The sequence below is a fragment of the Musca domestica genome, unplaced genomic scaffold (genome assembly GCF_030504385.1).
Source record: "Musca domestica strain aabys unplaced genomic scaffold, Musca_domestica.polishedcontigs.V.1.1 13, whole genome shotgun sequence".
Lineage (NCBI taxonomy): Eukaryota > Metazoa > Arthropoda > Insecta > Diptera > Muscidae > Musca > Musca domestica.
In genome coordinates, this window is record NW_026712172.1 from 9,306,587 (window position 1) to 9,320,666 (window position 14,080).

Below are 14,080 nucleotides of genomic sequence, written 5' to 3' on the forward strand. Positions count from 1 at the left end.
TAATCCGATTTTAGGTTTATTGTGCAACTAGCGGCTAATATCAGCCCAAATTGAGTGAATATCGGAACGTACGTTTCCATTTTGTACAACTCGGCTCCGATAAATATTTTTATACCCTTCACCATATTGTAGAGGGTATATTAAGTTTGTCATTCCGTTTGTAACACCTCGAAATATACAAAGTATAAATATTCTTGATCAGCATAAAATTCTATGTCGATTTAGCTATGTCCATCCGTCTGCCCGTCTGCGGTTTATAAAATTTCACTCAGACGTGTGTTTGTTCTTCAGGACTTTTGGTATTGAAAATGGGCCATTTAGGTCCTCGTTTTGGTATAGCCCCCATATAACGGAACCTCCCTACATTCAGTATTTGGATGATTTTAACGATATTATTCACCAGAATTGTTTCAAACTTCGTATTTGAAGTTCGTTATTGCTACTACAGCCCGTGACAGAAAAAAATTTTGAAAGTTCGGAATTGTTTGAAATTTCGTACCGGAATTTTTTGAAATTTCGTGCAGTGAATTTCACGGTTTCAGCTCTATCCATTAACACAATACCAATTTTTTCGAAAAGTACGAAGAACTACAGACGCATTTCCAAAACCACCTGCAAATCTCTATCACAGATACCAACACAGACCTCAATATCAAAATTAGGGATTTCAGCTCTATCCCTTCGTCCAATATATAATTTAAACAAAAACACCATTAGACATTAATATCAATACAAAATTTCAGATTACAGCTCTATTCTTTCACCCAATACCAAATCTAGTACTATTTAGTACTTTTCATACAATTATAGTACACATTTCAAAAACGACCTTAATAAGGTTGATATATGAACCTTACTTTCCAACCTTGATTCTCATACCAAATTTCCAGTTTTTAGCTCTATCTGCTCATATTATACCAAATGGTAAGATTTTAAAAATTTAGCATCATTTAAGAACTTTTGTAACATTAAAATTCGAATTTCAAAAAAACTTTTGATACACTATCCTACGAAGCATCAGTACTTTTCGAAAAAAAAAACGCAGCTTTATCACACGCACCAATGCAAAATTTCAAGATACTAGCTTCAGTCGTATCGCCTGGGTCAAAATTTGGAATAACCAAAAGTCTCATAAAATTCGAAATAAGCATCCGATTATTTCCAAACTTCGCACATCCCAATATTTCTACTAGAATAAGATCTGATATGGAAATGGGATACATCGGACCACTCTTTTGAATACCTTCCCCACAAAGGGTCAAAATTTGAAGATCTAAAACGCACATAAAATGCGAAATGTACTGCAGATTCTCTTCAAATTTCACACATTCCAATAGTTTAGTTATTACAAGATATGCTGTGAAAATGGGCTATACCGGCTTACACCTTTTATATATATTAAGTTTGTCATTCCGTTTGTAACACCTCGAAATATACATTTTAGACCCCACAAAGTACATATATTCTTGATCAGCATAAAATTCTATCTCGATTTAGCGATGTTCGTCCGTCTATCCGTCTGTGGAAATCAGTCTAGCTTCCGAACAAAATGAAGTAGATTGATAAAAGTTTACTCAAATCAATATTATGTCTGCAGGAAATTCGGTATTGAAAATGGGCCATGTAGGTCCACGTTTCGGTATAGCCCCCATATAACCGATATTCGGTATTTTTATGATTTTAGCGACATTATTCACCGGAATTGTTTCCAATTTGGTATTGGAAGTTCGCAATGGATACTACATCCTAAGACAGAAAATTGTCTGTGTAGGTCTACGTCTTCGTATAGACCCCATATAACGGTACTTCCGGATATTCGGTATTTTGATAATTTTAGCTATCTCATTCACCGATTTTTTTTTAATATTGTAATGGCTTGTGACAAAAGTTACCTATGCGGGTTCATATCGTCGTATAGACCCTAAAATAACAGCAACATTCGGTAGACCCAACAAAGTATATATATTCTTGATCAGCGTAAAATTCTAAGTCGATTTAGCGATGTCCGTCTGTCTGTCTGTTGTAATCACGCTATTTTTCGAACGAATTGGATACAAGACTAAAATTTTGCACACATGTTTATTTTTACAGTAGGCAGGTTGAGTTCGTAAATGGCCCATGTAGGTCCACGTTTTCATATAGCCCCCATATAACGGTACCTCCCGATATTCGGTATTTTGAGGAATTTAGTGACATTATTCACCGGGATAGTTTCAAATTTAGTATTTGAAGTTCGAAATGGATACAACAGCCTAAGACAGAAAATTGTTTGTGCAGGTCCACGTCTTCGTATAGCCCCCATATAACGGTACCTTCCTATATTCGGTATTTTGGTGATTTTAGCGTCTTTATTCACCAAAATTTTTTCAAATTACGCATTTAGAGTTCGTAATGGAAACTCCAGTCTGTGACAGAAAATTGTCTATTCAGGTCCAGGTCTTCTTATAGGCCCTATATACTAGTACCACCCTATATTCGGTATTTTGACGAGTTTAGGTACAATACTCACCGAAATTGTTTGAAATGTCGTATTTGAAGTTCGTAAAGGATGCTACAGAATATGACAAAAAATTGTCTTAGCAGGTTCAGGTCTTCGCACAGCTCCGATATAACGGTACCTCCATATATTCTATAATTTGATGATTTTAGCTACATTATTCACCGTTTACTTCAAGTTCCGAATTTGAATTTGGTAATGACTTTTGACAAATAATGCCTGTGTGGGTCCACGTAGTATAGGCACCAATATAACGGCAATATTTGTTATTTTTAAAATTTTACCAAAGTTTTTTCAGGATTTTATTTCCAAATTCGTTCTAAATAGTGGAGGTTTCGGACCCGGCCGAACTTACTGCTTTTTAACTTGTTAAAATTTTAACAGAATTTTTAACGGATTTTATTGTTTTTGAGAATTGCCAAATTCGTTCCAAATGGTGGAGTGTATTCAAAGTTCGACCGAACTTACAGCTTTCTTACTTGTTGATATATAATCTGTTGACCTTTTCTTTGGAAAATACAGTTGATCGTTCTTCTACACCTTCCACAGCCATCCATGACATAACTGCCCTTTAAAGTTTACTTTCTAAAGTAACAACAGTAGCCCTGTAGTTATCTCAGCCCCCCAAAAAGAACTAAACCATGTCAATAAACCCTAATTAGGCTACCAATATTTTCCAGCAACTGAGGAAAATCTCAACGATAAAAAAAAAACTCCATTAAAGTTCAATTAAAATTTAATTTCCGAAACATTTTCAATTTTCATGCTTATCAAAAGTACGGGCATTTACGATTTCCTGCTGATATCCAAAAGTAATGTGTAAGACCTCCTCACGTAAACCAAGCGCCAAACTAACGGCTGTAATAAATATTAACAGAATTTTTAGTTTCTAATTACAAAACATAAAACAAAATATTTTCGGCTATTCTTAGTTGAATTTGACTCACATTCGTATGGGAGTCTAAGAATCTTAACATTTGGATTAAAAATAAAAAAACAAACTGTGGTGTTGTGGCCGTTGATTAATCAAAAGTCCCCATTCCATGCCATCAAAATGAAAAGGGAAAACAAGAGAACCCATTGTATTCTTCAATCGCTGGCTGAGAAAATTCGTTGGCACGCACACCGCCATCAATGGGCCAAACTCTAGCTGGATACTGTAATAAATCAGAAAACTAACATGATGTACAGCATGTTTTCATTTATTTGTCTGTTTGGATGTCTGGCTGTCTGTCGACCTGTATGGGCGTCTGACGGCCTAGATTCTATTACATCAAACAAAGCTCTAAACATCAAATCCCTTAAGAAGTCTAAGCCGGCAAGTGATTCATAACTAAAACATCTGTCGGCAGTGCACTTGCAATGTATGACTGTCTGTCTGTCTATTTGTTTATTTCATATCTTCGTGTTTTGATGTGGTCATTATTTCTGTTTTGTTGTTATTATTATCACGATTACAAACAATGTTGTGATGTACGAAACAGACAGCAACTCAAATAAAGGGTGTTAACCTCCATTAAGAGTTGTCGAACTTGCAAAGGGAATCTTGGAGTTTAAGAAACATAGAATTTTAAATACCCTACAAAAGTTAGTTATTTGGTTTGAGTTCCATGATTGAAAGAAAAAAGTCTATACTTTCAAACAAAAGACTTAAGACACAAACTCAATTTCTTAAAAAAAAGTTTGTGTCTTTAGTCTTTTGATGTTCATTTAGAGAATGCGTTTGAATTTAAAACTACACAATATGGAAAGCATTAGTCAGTTTTGAGACTAAATCGGTAGTCATTTGTGTATGTGTATATATGAGCCATTTGCTACCAAAAGTTATAGTTTGTATACCATGTGATACCCTACAACACTATAATTTGTTCGAAGTCCCCTTATGTCCAAATCCATTTTGGAAGATTTCGTTTTTGAAATGTAAAAAATAATGTCCCATTCCCAAACGCTCTTCTGATGCGAAATTCCGTGTCGATTAGTTTTCAATTGCTGTCTATAGAGCGACTACAAAATTAAAAAAAATCAAATTTTTTAGCCCATTTGAACCCTAAAATGTAAATCTTAAGAGCAATAGGCTTTAATTCTTGCCCTAACCAGCCCTCATGCAAAATTTCGTCAGGATCGGACGATAATTGCCACATGCATATAATACCCTCAAAATGTAGTGATGCAGGGTGTAAAATGTTAAAAAATTTACAATTTAAAATTCAATTTAAAGTCAAATTGAAGAAAATCGCATGCGATAAAAAATATGACAAAAATTTAAAAAAAAGGAACAAAACATATTCACATTTTTATTGCCATATTTTTCCGCGATTTTATCCTAGTCTGGCAAAAACCTTTCCGAATATATATTGTTCCTATTTTTCTATATATGTGATTTCTTGGCTATCAGCATTATGTTTGTGATTTGGCTGAGATTGAAAATATTCGCGCTTTAGTGGAAATTTTCTCATTTCCTTACATAAAAGTTAGGGTCTATTTTAACCGCTAAATATTGTCCGATGTGCGCCCAAAGTCTGCCCAGTCCTAAACTCTAACTACATTTACGCGTCGATTGGTTCATAATTGTGGCTTATGGAACAACTGCAATATCAGGAAATTTTTCTGTTTTCAGTCCATTTCAACCCCTAAATATTGTGCAATCGTCTCCAAAAACAATAAGCTTCTATTCTGACCCTACCCCCACCTCCATTTTTAATTTCGTGAGGATCCGACCATAATTGCGACCTGGACGGACATACATAGCTAGATCAACTCAGCTCGGCAATATAGGAAGATCCATATATACTTTCCTATGTGGGAAACCAATATTTCGAGGTGTTACATAATTTTTGGCCCAATCAAACTTATAATACCCCATAGTATTGTGGGGTATAAAAATCAAAACACCACCTACGGAATTCATATTGAATTTACATTTACGATTTACGATTGGAAATAGAGAACCAGATATAGTCAGTCCATCATCAAACATCATTTAGGTACGCAATTTTTAAATAATAAATAAAACACAGACATTAAAAAAAAGTAAAAAAGTAGCTAAGTTCGTCTAGGCCGAACTTTCAATACTCTTAAATGAAAATCGTTATATGGGGGCTATACGACCTGCATAAGTATTTTTTTTATCATGGGATGTAGTAACGGTTCCGAACTTCAAATATGAGATTTGAAACAATTCCATTGAATAATGTCGCTGATATCATCAAAATACCGAATAATTGAGGTAACGTTATATGTAGGCTATTCGAGGATGTGGACTTGCATAGACAATTTTCCGTCTTAGATTGAATCAATGCGGGATTCAAACTTTAAATACGAAATTTGAAGCAATTTCGGACAAAAATGTCGCTTAAATCATCTAAATATCGAATATAGGGTGGTACCCTTATAAGGGGGCTATACGATATCATTCACCTATATAGGCAATTCTCTTCCAGGTCGTAAAGCTTTACGAAAAATGTGACTAAAATTATGAATATACCGAATATCAGGAGGAACCGTTTTAGACAATTCTCTTCCAGGGGGTAAAGTACTCAGAAGGAACTCCGGTATAGATTTTCAGACAATTCCTTTGAAAAATATGGCTAAAATCATCTAAATACCAAATATCGGGTGGTACCGTTACATGGGGGCTAGACGATATCATGGACCTATATAAACAATCATCTTCCAGGGGGCAAAGTTCTCAGAAGGAGCTCCTGGTGTGGATTTTGAGACAATTACTTTAAAAATAGTTTCTAAAATCATCAAAATTCCGAATATCAGGAGGTACTGTTATATGGGGGATATATCATATCGATAAATATAGACAATTCTCCTCCAGGTGGTAAAGTACTCAGAAGGAACTCCTGGTGTGTATTTTGAGACAATTACATTCCATCCATTTTCTTGTTATTCGGCCTAGAACTGACTTTCAGCATTGGAAATATTCGGAGATGAATGTATTTTTTATGCAAAAGTTAAGGACCATTCTACCATTCCATTCGTTTATGGTCAATTTTAACCCTTAAATGGCTAGATCGACTCATCTCAAGATCGATATGTAAAATCGTGGGTCTAGGACCAATACAAATTATTTGGCCCAATCAACACATAGTGTTGGAGGGTATAAAAATAAAAAAAAAAAAAAAAAAAAACAAGTAAAAAAGCAGTAAGTTCGGCCAGGCCGAACTTCATCCAAAAAAAATAAAATCCAGTGAAAATTCTGTTAAAATCTTTAAAATACCTAATATCGGATGGTGCCGAAATATGGGGGGATATACGATATTGTGGACCTATATAGACTACTCTCTTTCAGGGAGTAAAGTACTCACAAAGTCTTCACTCTCTGTGTAGAATTTCAGACAATTCCGTTGAAAAATGTAACTTAACTCATCATAATACCGAATATGGGGGTACCGTTATATGGGGCTATACGATATCGTGGACCTATATAGACAATTCTCTTTCAGGGGGTGAAATACTCATAAAGGACTCCTTGTGTGGAAAATCATTAAAATACCGAAAATGGGGGGTACCGTTATATGGGGGCTACACGACATCGTCGACCTATATAGATAACTCTCTTCCGAGGTATAAAGTACCCACAAGGAACTCTGTTGAAAAATATTGGTAAAATCATCAAAATACCGAATATCTAGGGGAACCGTTATATCCGGGCTACACGATATCTTGAACCGATATAGCCCATCTTCGAACTTGACCTGCCTGCAGACAAAAGAGAGATCTGTGCAAAATTTTAGCTTTCTATCTTAATTCGTGATTACAACAGACGGACGGACAGGGCTAAATCGTCTTAGAATTTTACGCTGATCAAGAATATATTTACTTTGTTAGGTCTAAAATGATTATTTCGACGAGTTAGAAATGAAATGAGGAACTTAATATACCCTCCATACTATGTATGGTGGAGGGTATAAAAATGTTAATAAAATTCCGAAAAAATGTCTTTTTCATTAAGGAATTCAATTCTGCATTTACTTTTCTTTTGGATAAGAAAACGTTTGGGTTTTGTTTATTTTCTCTTTTAATTAACGTCAGTGTTGGAAAATCAAAATATGAAGAATTTTGAAATTTAAATCGATGAAACTTTCAATTATTTTCCTCCTGGGTGACGTAGGCCTTGATTCTAAATCTATCTCTTCTCACAAAAGAAATTGTAGCAAAAAACATGTAAGCAAAGGCTATAGTCATACAATATGTTAGAAGCCCCCTTATGTCCAAATCCATTTTGGAAGATTTCGCTTTTGAAATTATGCTACTGAGCACTGATCAGATATTACCCTTAGAATTTTTACCAGGGACATTTGCCCAATAGTTACGCACTCCGTCGTGCTGTTTACAGCTAAATATAATCCAATGATCATCCAAAATGCTAGAACTCTTCCCTATCCTTATCTCTCTTCTACGCAAAATTCCATGTCGATTGGCTTCAATTGTGTGATCAAGTTTTTCTTTCTATTTTTGGTTCATTTGAACCCCTAAATATATTTGCGATTATAAGAGGCTCCTCTGTATCTCCAAATTTACACTCATCTATATGATTTCCTTGTCTACAATATTTGGCTATATTCTTCAACGACATCAGCATAAAAAACAGAAGTTCTCCTTCTGTGCATTTCGGATATCGCCTATGAGTAATGTTGGTATTTTCTCACACAAAAGTAGTGGTCCCTTCTACCCGCTGTCTTAAATTCTAACTTCATTTTATGTTCTTTGGTTTCTATTTGTGACCTTTATAAAAAAAATGTCACAAAATACTCCAAAATCTGATTGAAAAAATTTATCAAAATCGGTCCAACCATTTTTTATATATACACATACAGGGTTGCCCATATTCGACGGACCCATGAAACAAATTCTTCAGAATTGTGTGCGGTGGAACGCCAAACTGAAATCAGAACTGCCTCATACGCTTTCGACGAATAATTGGCATCACAAAATTGGTCATCATGTCGCGATAACGCTCCTGATTGATGGTAACAGCATGGCCATTTTCATTTTGGAAGAAAAACGGCCCAATGACCGTTTTCGCACTAACGCCTCACCAAACTCTGACTTTTTCGTCATGAAGAGGCACTTCTTGAATCTCCTGAGGATTTTCAGTGGCGTAAAAACGGCTTATTTACGGTCCCATTCAATGTGAAATGGGCTTCATCGGACATGATAATTTTGTTCCAAAATTGCTCGTCATCTTCGGCCATTTCGATGACTCTTTGGGCCCATTCCAATAGACGAGGCTTGTCCGCAGGCAACATTCTTTGCGTCAATTGAATTTTGTACGGGAACAAATGCAAATCAATGCGAATAATCCTTTGTAAAGTGGACCGAGTCATACCCAACTGCTGAGAACGGCGTTTTTGGGATGTTCTTTGGGACCTCTCAACACTGGCTCGTACGGCAGCGATATTCTCGGCCGATCGCCTTGGTCGACCTTTATATGGCCTCTTCGGATTAGAAAGAGCCTTACCAGTCGAAAATTCTTCGTATAAACGCTTAATGGTGTTCTTAGAAGGCCCACTTCTCACATTTTTTTAATTTCAACTATTTCAGAGCGCTCGCGTGGCGTGTATTGGTTCGTGGTAAAAATCAGCTTGGACTGACGCTTCAAACGCGGTATGTCATTAAGCGATGTGACATCTCTGTCAAATGTTATGGCGTTGCCAGATGGGTTCGTCGAATATGGGCAACCCTGTATTTCGTTAAATATATCCAATATATTTACTATCTACATAAGGGTCAGAATTGGCCTGTTCTTTAATTTGTAATTTCGCCGGGATTAAAAATATTCGCGGTTTAATGGAAAACTTGACTTTTATTTAACACAAATGTTATGGTCTCTTTCACCCACTAAATATTACCCGATGACCAAAATTGGAAGGCTTCTGGCCAGACATAAGCTTTGGCCCCATGCTCATTTCCGATTGGTCTCTAATTGCGACCTGTAGAGCAACTGCAAAATCAGGAAATTTTTCAATTTTTGGTCCCTAAATATTATGCGATCATCTCTAAAAGTTCTGGCTCTAGGCCCACCTCCATTCAAAATTTAGTGAAGATCGGTCCATAATTGCGACCTGTAGAGTGATTACAAATTAACATGGACAGACGGACGGACGGACATACATGGCTAGATCGACTTAGATCGGCGAGATAGATATTTCGAGGTGTTACATAATTTTTGGTCTAGTCAAAATTAGTTTTGTAGGGTATAAATAAGAAATTCAGTTCCATTGGCATCAGGTGGATAAAACCAAAGAAAATGTTTTAAGATACATGCCAAGACTACAACGCCGACCCTTTTGCTTCCAGATTTGAAAAAAGTTCTTCCACGAAAGTATGTTTCAAATATGCATCATGTTCCTTTGGTATGTTGTAGGTGCACCTGCCTATGCAACCACAACAACAACAAAATTGAAGCGAGATGCCACACACAAACTTAAGAATATCTCCAATTTCCCCAACATTTTCAGCGTAACCTCGTAGAGCAAAGGGCATTTCTTGGCTCATTTATTTTACTCTCGAACTATACTTACCAACCAGCTGAGTTGTAGAGGGAGGGCAGCATTCCAAAATTAACTTTTCTTTGTTTTGATTAATAATAGTTTTGACAGATGTTAAAATGCTTTCACATAGCCCAGATAAATCTGTGTTAAAATGTTATCTTACAAACCCCGAAATGTCCATGACCACCTCCAAAGAAGATAGAGAAGAAGAAGAAGAAAACGAAACAAATCCATCAATCCAAGTTACGGTAGCTTTTAAGAAAATCCTCCCCACTCTGTGGGATGTGGCGCTTCGTGGATATTATTGTTTACACACACGCACACATGTTCGAAACGTGTCAGTCTGGGGAAGTCTGAAAGAAAATGCATTCCCATACAACAACAACGAAAACCAGGTAATTATAAAAACTTTGTTATGCTTTTTTAATTACACTTGAACATGCACTCACCACGAACTATGTTCCACTTGAAGACAATGCTTGGCTGGTGGTTTCGTATTTTTCGCCTCAATTATTTAGAGACTAAAAGTCCAACATTGGCCAATATTTGAAAAAACAAAAAAAACAAAATTGAATGGACGATATTTAAATTTTAGCATTTTCATATCTTAGCTTAGAATTATGTAACGTCGTTGCCAGCTATCGGAAAAGACGTTCCAATTGATGGTTGACTGCACTACTGGCATGCTAAGATAGATTTTCCAAGAGTTTGATTCAAAACCCATACCACCTTTAGACGAATGAAATCAATCATTCGTTTGGACATGTTATTCGAAATTTCGAGGTGGACATTAATTTAGCTGAAGCGTTTCTTAATTGAAAAATATCCAGTTAATCAAAAAATGACTTCGGCGTTAATTTGAGGAGAAGAATTTGGAAAGTCAATTAAAATTCTAAGTGAAAGTCAATTTTTTTTTTTGAAAATTTTCCCATGGAATTTTTGATTAGACCCTGTTCGTGTCTTAAGTCTTTTGTTTGATTAATTGAATTCTAAGAAAATGCCAATGATTAGAGAAAATTAAATGTCTTAATGTCCTATTTTGGAAATTATCGAATAGCTATTAATAATATATCTTAAATGGGAAAGTGGAATCTGAAAGACAAAAATGATTGATCTTCGACACTGACAGGTGTATGTGTCTTAAGTCTTTTGTGGTTTTCTCACCGCGTTGGCCATGTATCGCCAGAACCTCAACCTTTCAAAAGGAACCCACACAAAGCACACAATCTCAAATAAAAACATAATAGCAGGGTTCAAATTATGATAAGTAAATAGAAATTAAGTCCGGCCGGGCCAAACTTCTAATACCCTCCACTATTGGGTAAAGAAAACATTTATATGCCAAAGTATCTGGATTCAAACGTGTTCCACTTTAAACTACAAACTGCAGTAAGATCAGTAGGAGAATGGTTGTAGCCGTTATTTGGGGGCCATACTAAAACTAGAGCCTATATAGACAAATTTTGTACTACAAAAATAGAAATCTATTGCAAGTCTTAAATGCCAAATTTTACATAATTTCGTGGGTAAATGTGAGAAGTGTGACAAGGACCGATAGGGACAATATTTTGACGTCGGTTGTAGAACCCATTATGATAACGAATTTCACACAAATCTATGGCTTAAATCGTCTAAATGCCGAATATTCGATGAAACCTTTATACAGGATGAAATGAAAAAAAAACTGCAACCAACTTAAGACTGCTGTCATTTCTAAGCCACTCGTCCGACAGCTGTTAAAATTATTCCAGTGACAGCTTATTATATTGTTTACAAGCGTACAAAAGCATTTTGGTGAGAAGAGGAGAGTGTCACAGTTCGCCAGACTTAACCATAGTGTCACCCGGTCTGATAAATGACGTGACTTGGCAACCCGTCATTTCTCTTGGCTCAGACCATCTCCCGATAATCGTCTCCATAAGCAGGTCGCCCGATTTCATAACCTCTGAACGCCGCACTTTCCTTAACCATGGGAAAGCTCACTGGCCAGAGTTCAGAGAATTCACCAACCGCCGCTTCAGAGAACTGCCCAACCCTTCTGATGTTCGGGTAGCAGAAAGGATTTTCCGAAACATCATCAAAGCTGCAGCCGCTCGCTATATACCTGCTGGTCGAATACCCGAGATAAGACCAAACTTCCCAGGAGTGGCAGCGGGATTAGCAAACGAGCATGATGATCTCCGTCGTACCAACCCTACTGATCCTAGAATCAGTGATTTGACAGTGGAAGTCAACCGGCTGGTACGGGAGCATAAGAGGAAAAAGTAATCATTTGAAGTGTTGAAACATTGGAACCGATATGAGTATGCTGTGGGTAACGGTTAAATCACTCCCGAACCCTGGAGAAAAAGGATGATAAGACCTCAGTCACTTTTAACGACGTAACGGTGACTGATCCGAAGAGGTGCGCGGATGATTTTAACTGACAAGTTGTCGAGCACCCCGAGAGCCACAGGGCAAAGAGAAGAGTACTACATCGTATCAGATCTCTCCCCGCCGAGAAGGAATCACCACAGTTTACGATGGCCACCCACATAGTGCCCAAAACCTGGAAAATGGGCCGGGTGGTCTTGCAACTGAAGCCAGGCAAGGATGCCAGTAAAGGCGAATCGTACAGGCCGATTTCGCTTTTGTCGCCAGTAGCCAAGACGCTTGAGGCTTTACTCCTCCCCAGCATTAGAGGAAGCTATACAGTTGCCAACCACCATCACGGATTCCGTCCACAACATAGTACCACAACAGCATTACACAGCATTTCCACACATATTAGTAGAGGACAGAACAAGAACAATCCGTGTGACAGAACAGTGTTCATAGCCCTTAACCTATCAAAGGCATTTTATAAGGTCAATCATGCCATTCTGTTTGAGGACGTGCAGAGAACCACCCTCCAGCCAAGTTTAAAACGTTGGATAATCAACTGTATGTGTGGACGCCAGTCGTACGTGGAATTCCGGAACAAGTAGTCCAAAGCCGGTAGAGTGAAACAGGGAGTTCCCCAATTTGGGGTGATATCTCCGGAACTGTTTAATCTCTACCTTTCCGGAATTCCTCGCCCTCCAGACGTATCCGGATGATTGTACGATCCTGGCGTCGGGCCCAGTGGTCGATGACATATGCGAAAGGCTGAACCCCAATCTCGCGGAGCTTGCCGCATACTTCCACGTGAGGAATATAAAAAAATCTGGCACAAAATCAACGGCCACACTCTTTACCACATGGTCTGCGGAGATGCTAAAGAGTTGCTTCGCCTGGCCGAAAGTGGTGAACTGCCGAATTTGGTTTTCTCCGATGAGAAAACATTCGTTGTTCAGCAGTTTGTAAACAAACAAAACGATCGTGTTTACTTGACAAAGAGGTCAGCTGAAAATGTGCACCTTCGGTTGGCCACCAGAACTCAAGCGCCGGCCATGGTGATGGTGTGGACCGCCATAACAGCCGATGATCGCTCTCAGCTTGTATTAATCGGCCGTGGCATCAGAATAAATATTCTGGAGGGTGTATTAAAGCCTTGGGCACGCAAATATTTTGGCCGCAGACCTTAGACATTCCAACAGGACTCAGCACCGTCACACTCAGCAAGCGCCACCCAAGAATAGTTACAAAATTAGGTTCCTCGCTTCATTTCCAGCGAATTCATTTTGGAAAGGTTGGCACTAAATATACCAAAGTGTAAATCACCTCAAGCAAACGCTTCGACGGAATGGGTAAAAATGCCGCAGAGCAATATTCGGGTAGCGTTTTGAAGGCCATAATTCGTGCCAAAGGTGACCAATTTGAACAAATTTAAACTTATTCTTCTATTTCATTTATTGAATGAAAGCAAAATTGGTTATTGCCTACCAGGATTGAACTGATGATAATGCGGGGCACAGCTATTAAGGGTACAATATAGATGTTAAGCACCTAGGCGGTTCTGCACTTGACCCAGAATAGGTCACTAGAAACAAGCTCGGGCGAGATAGGTCTGTACTGGACAGAGTGGTATAATAGGAGAGTTAATGGTGCCATCCTTCCTCAGTACGTTGTATCCATCACAACTTTGAAGCCTGCAAGTTATACTCAGCTTCGTCTCCCG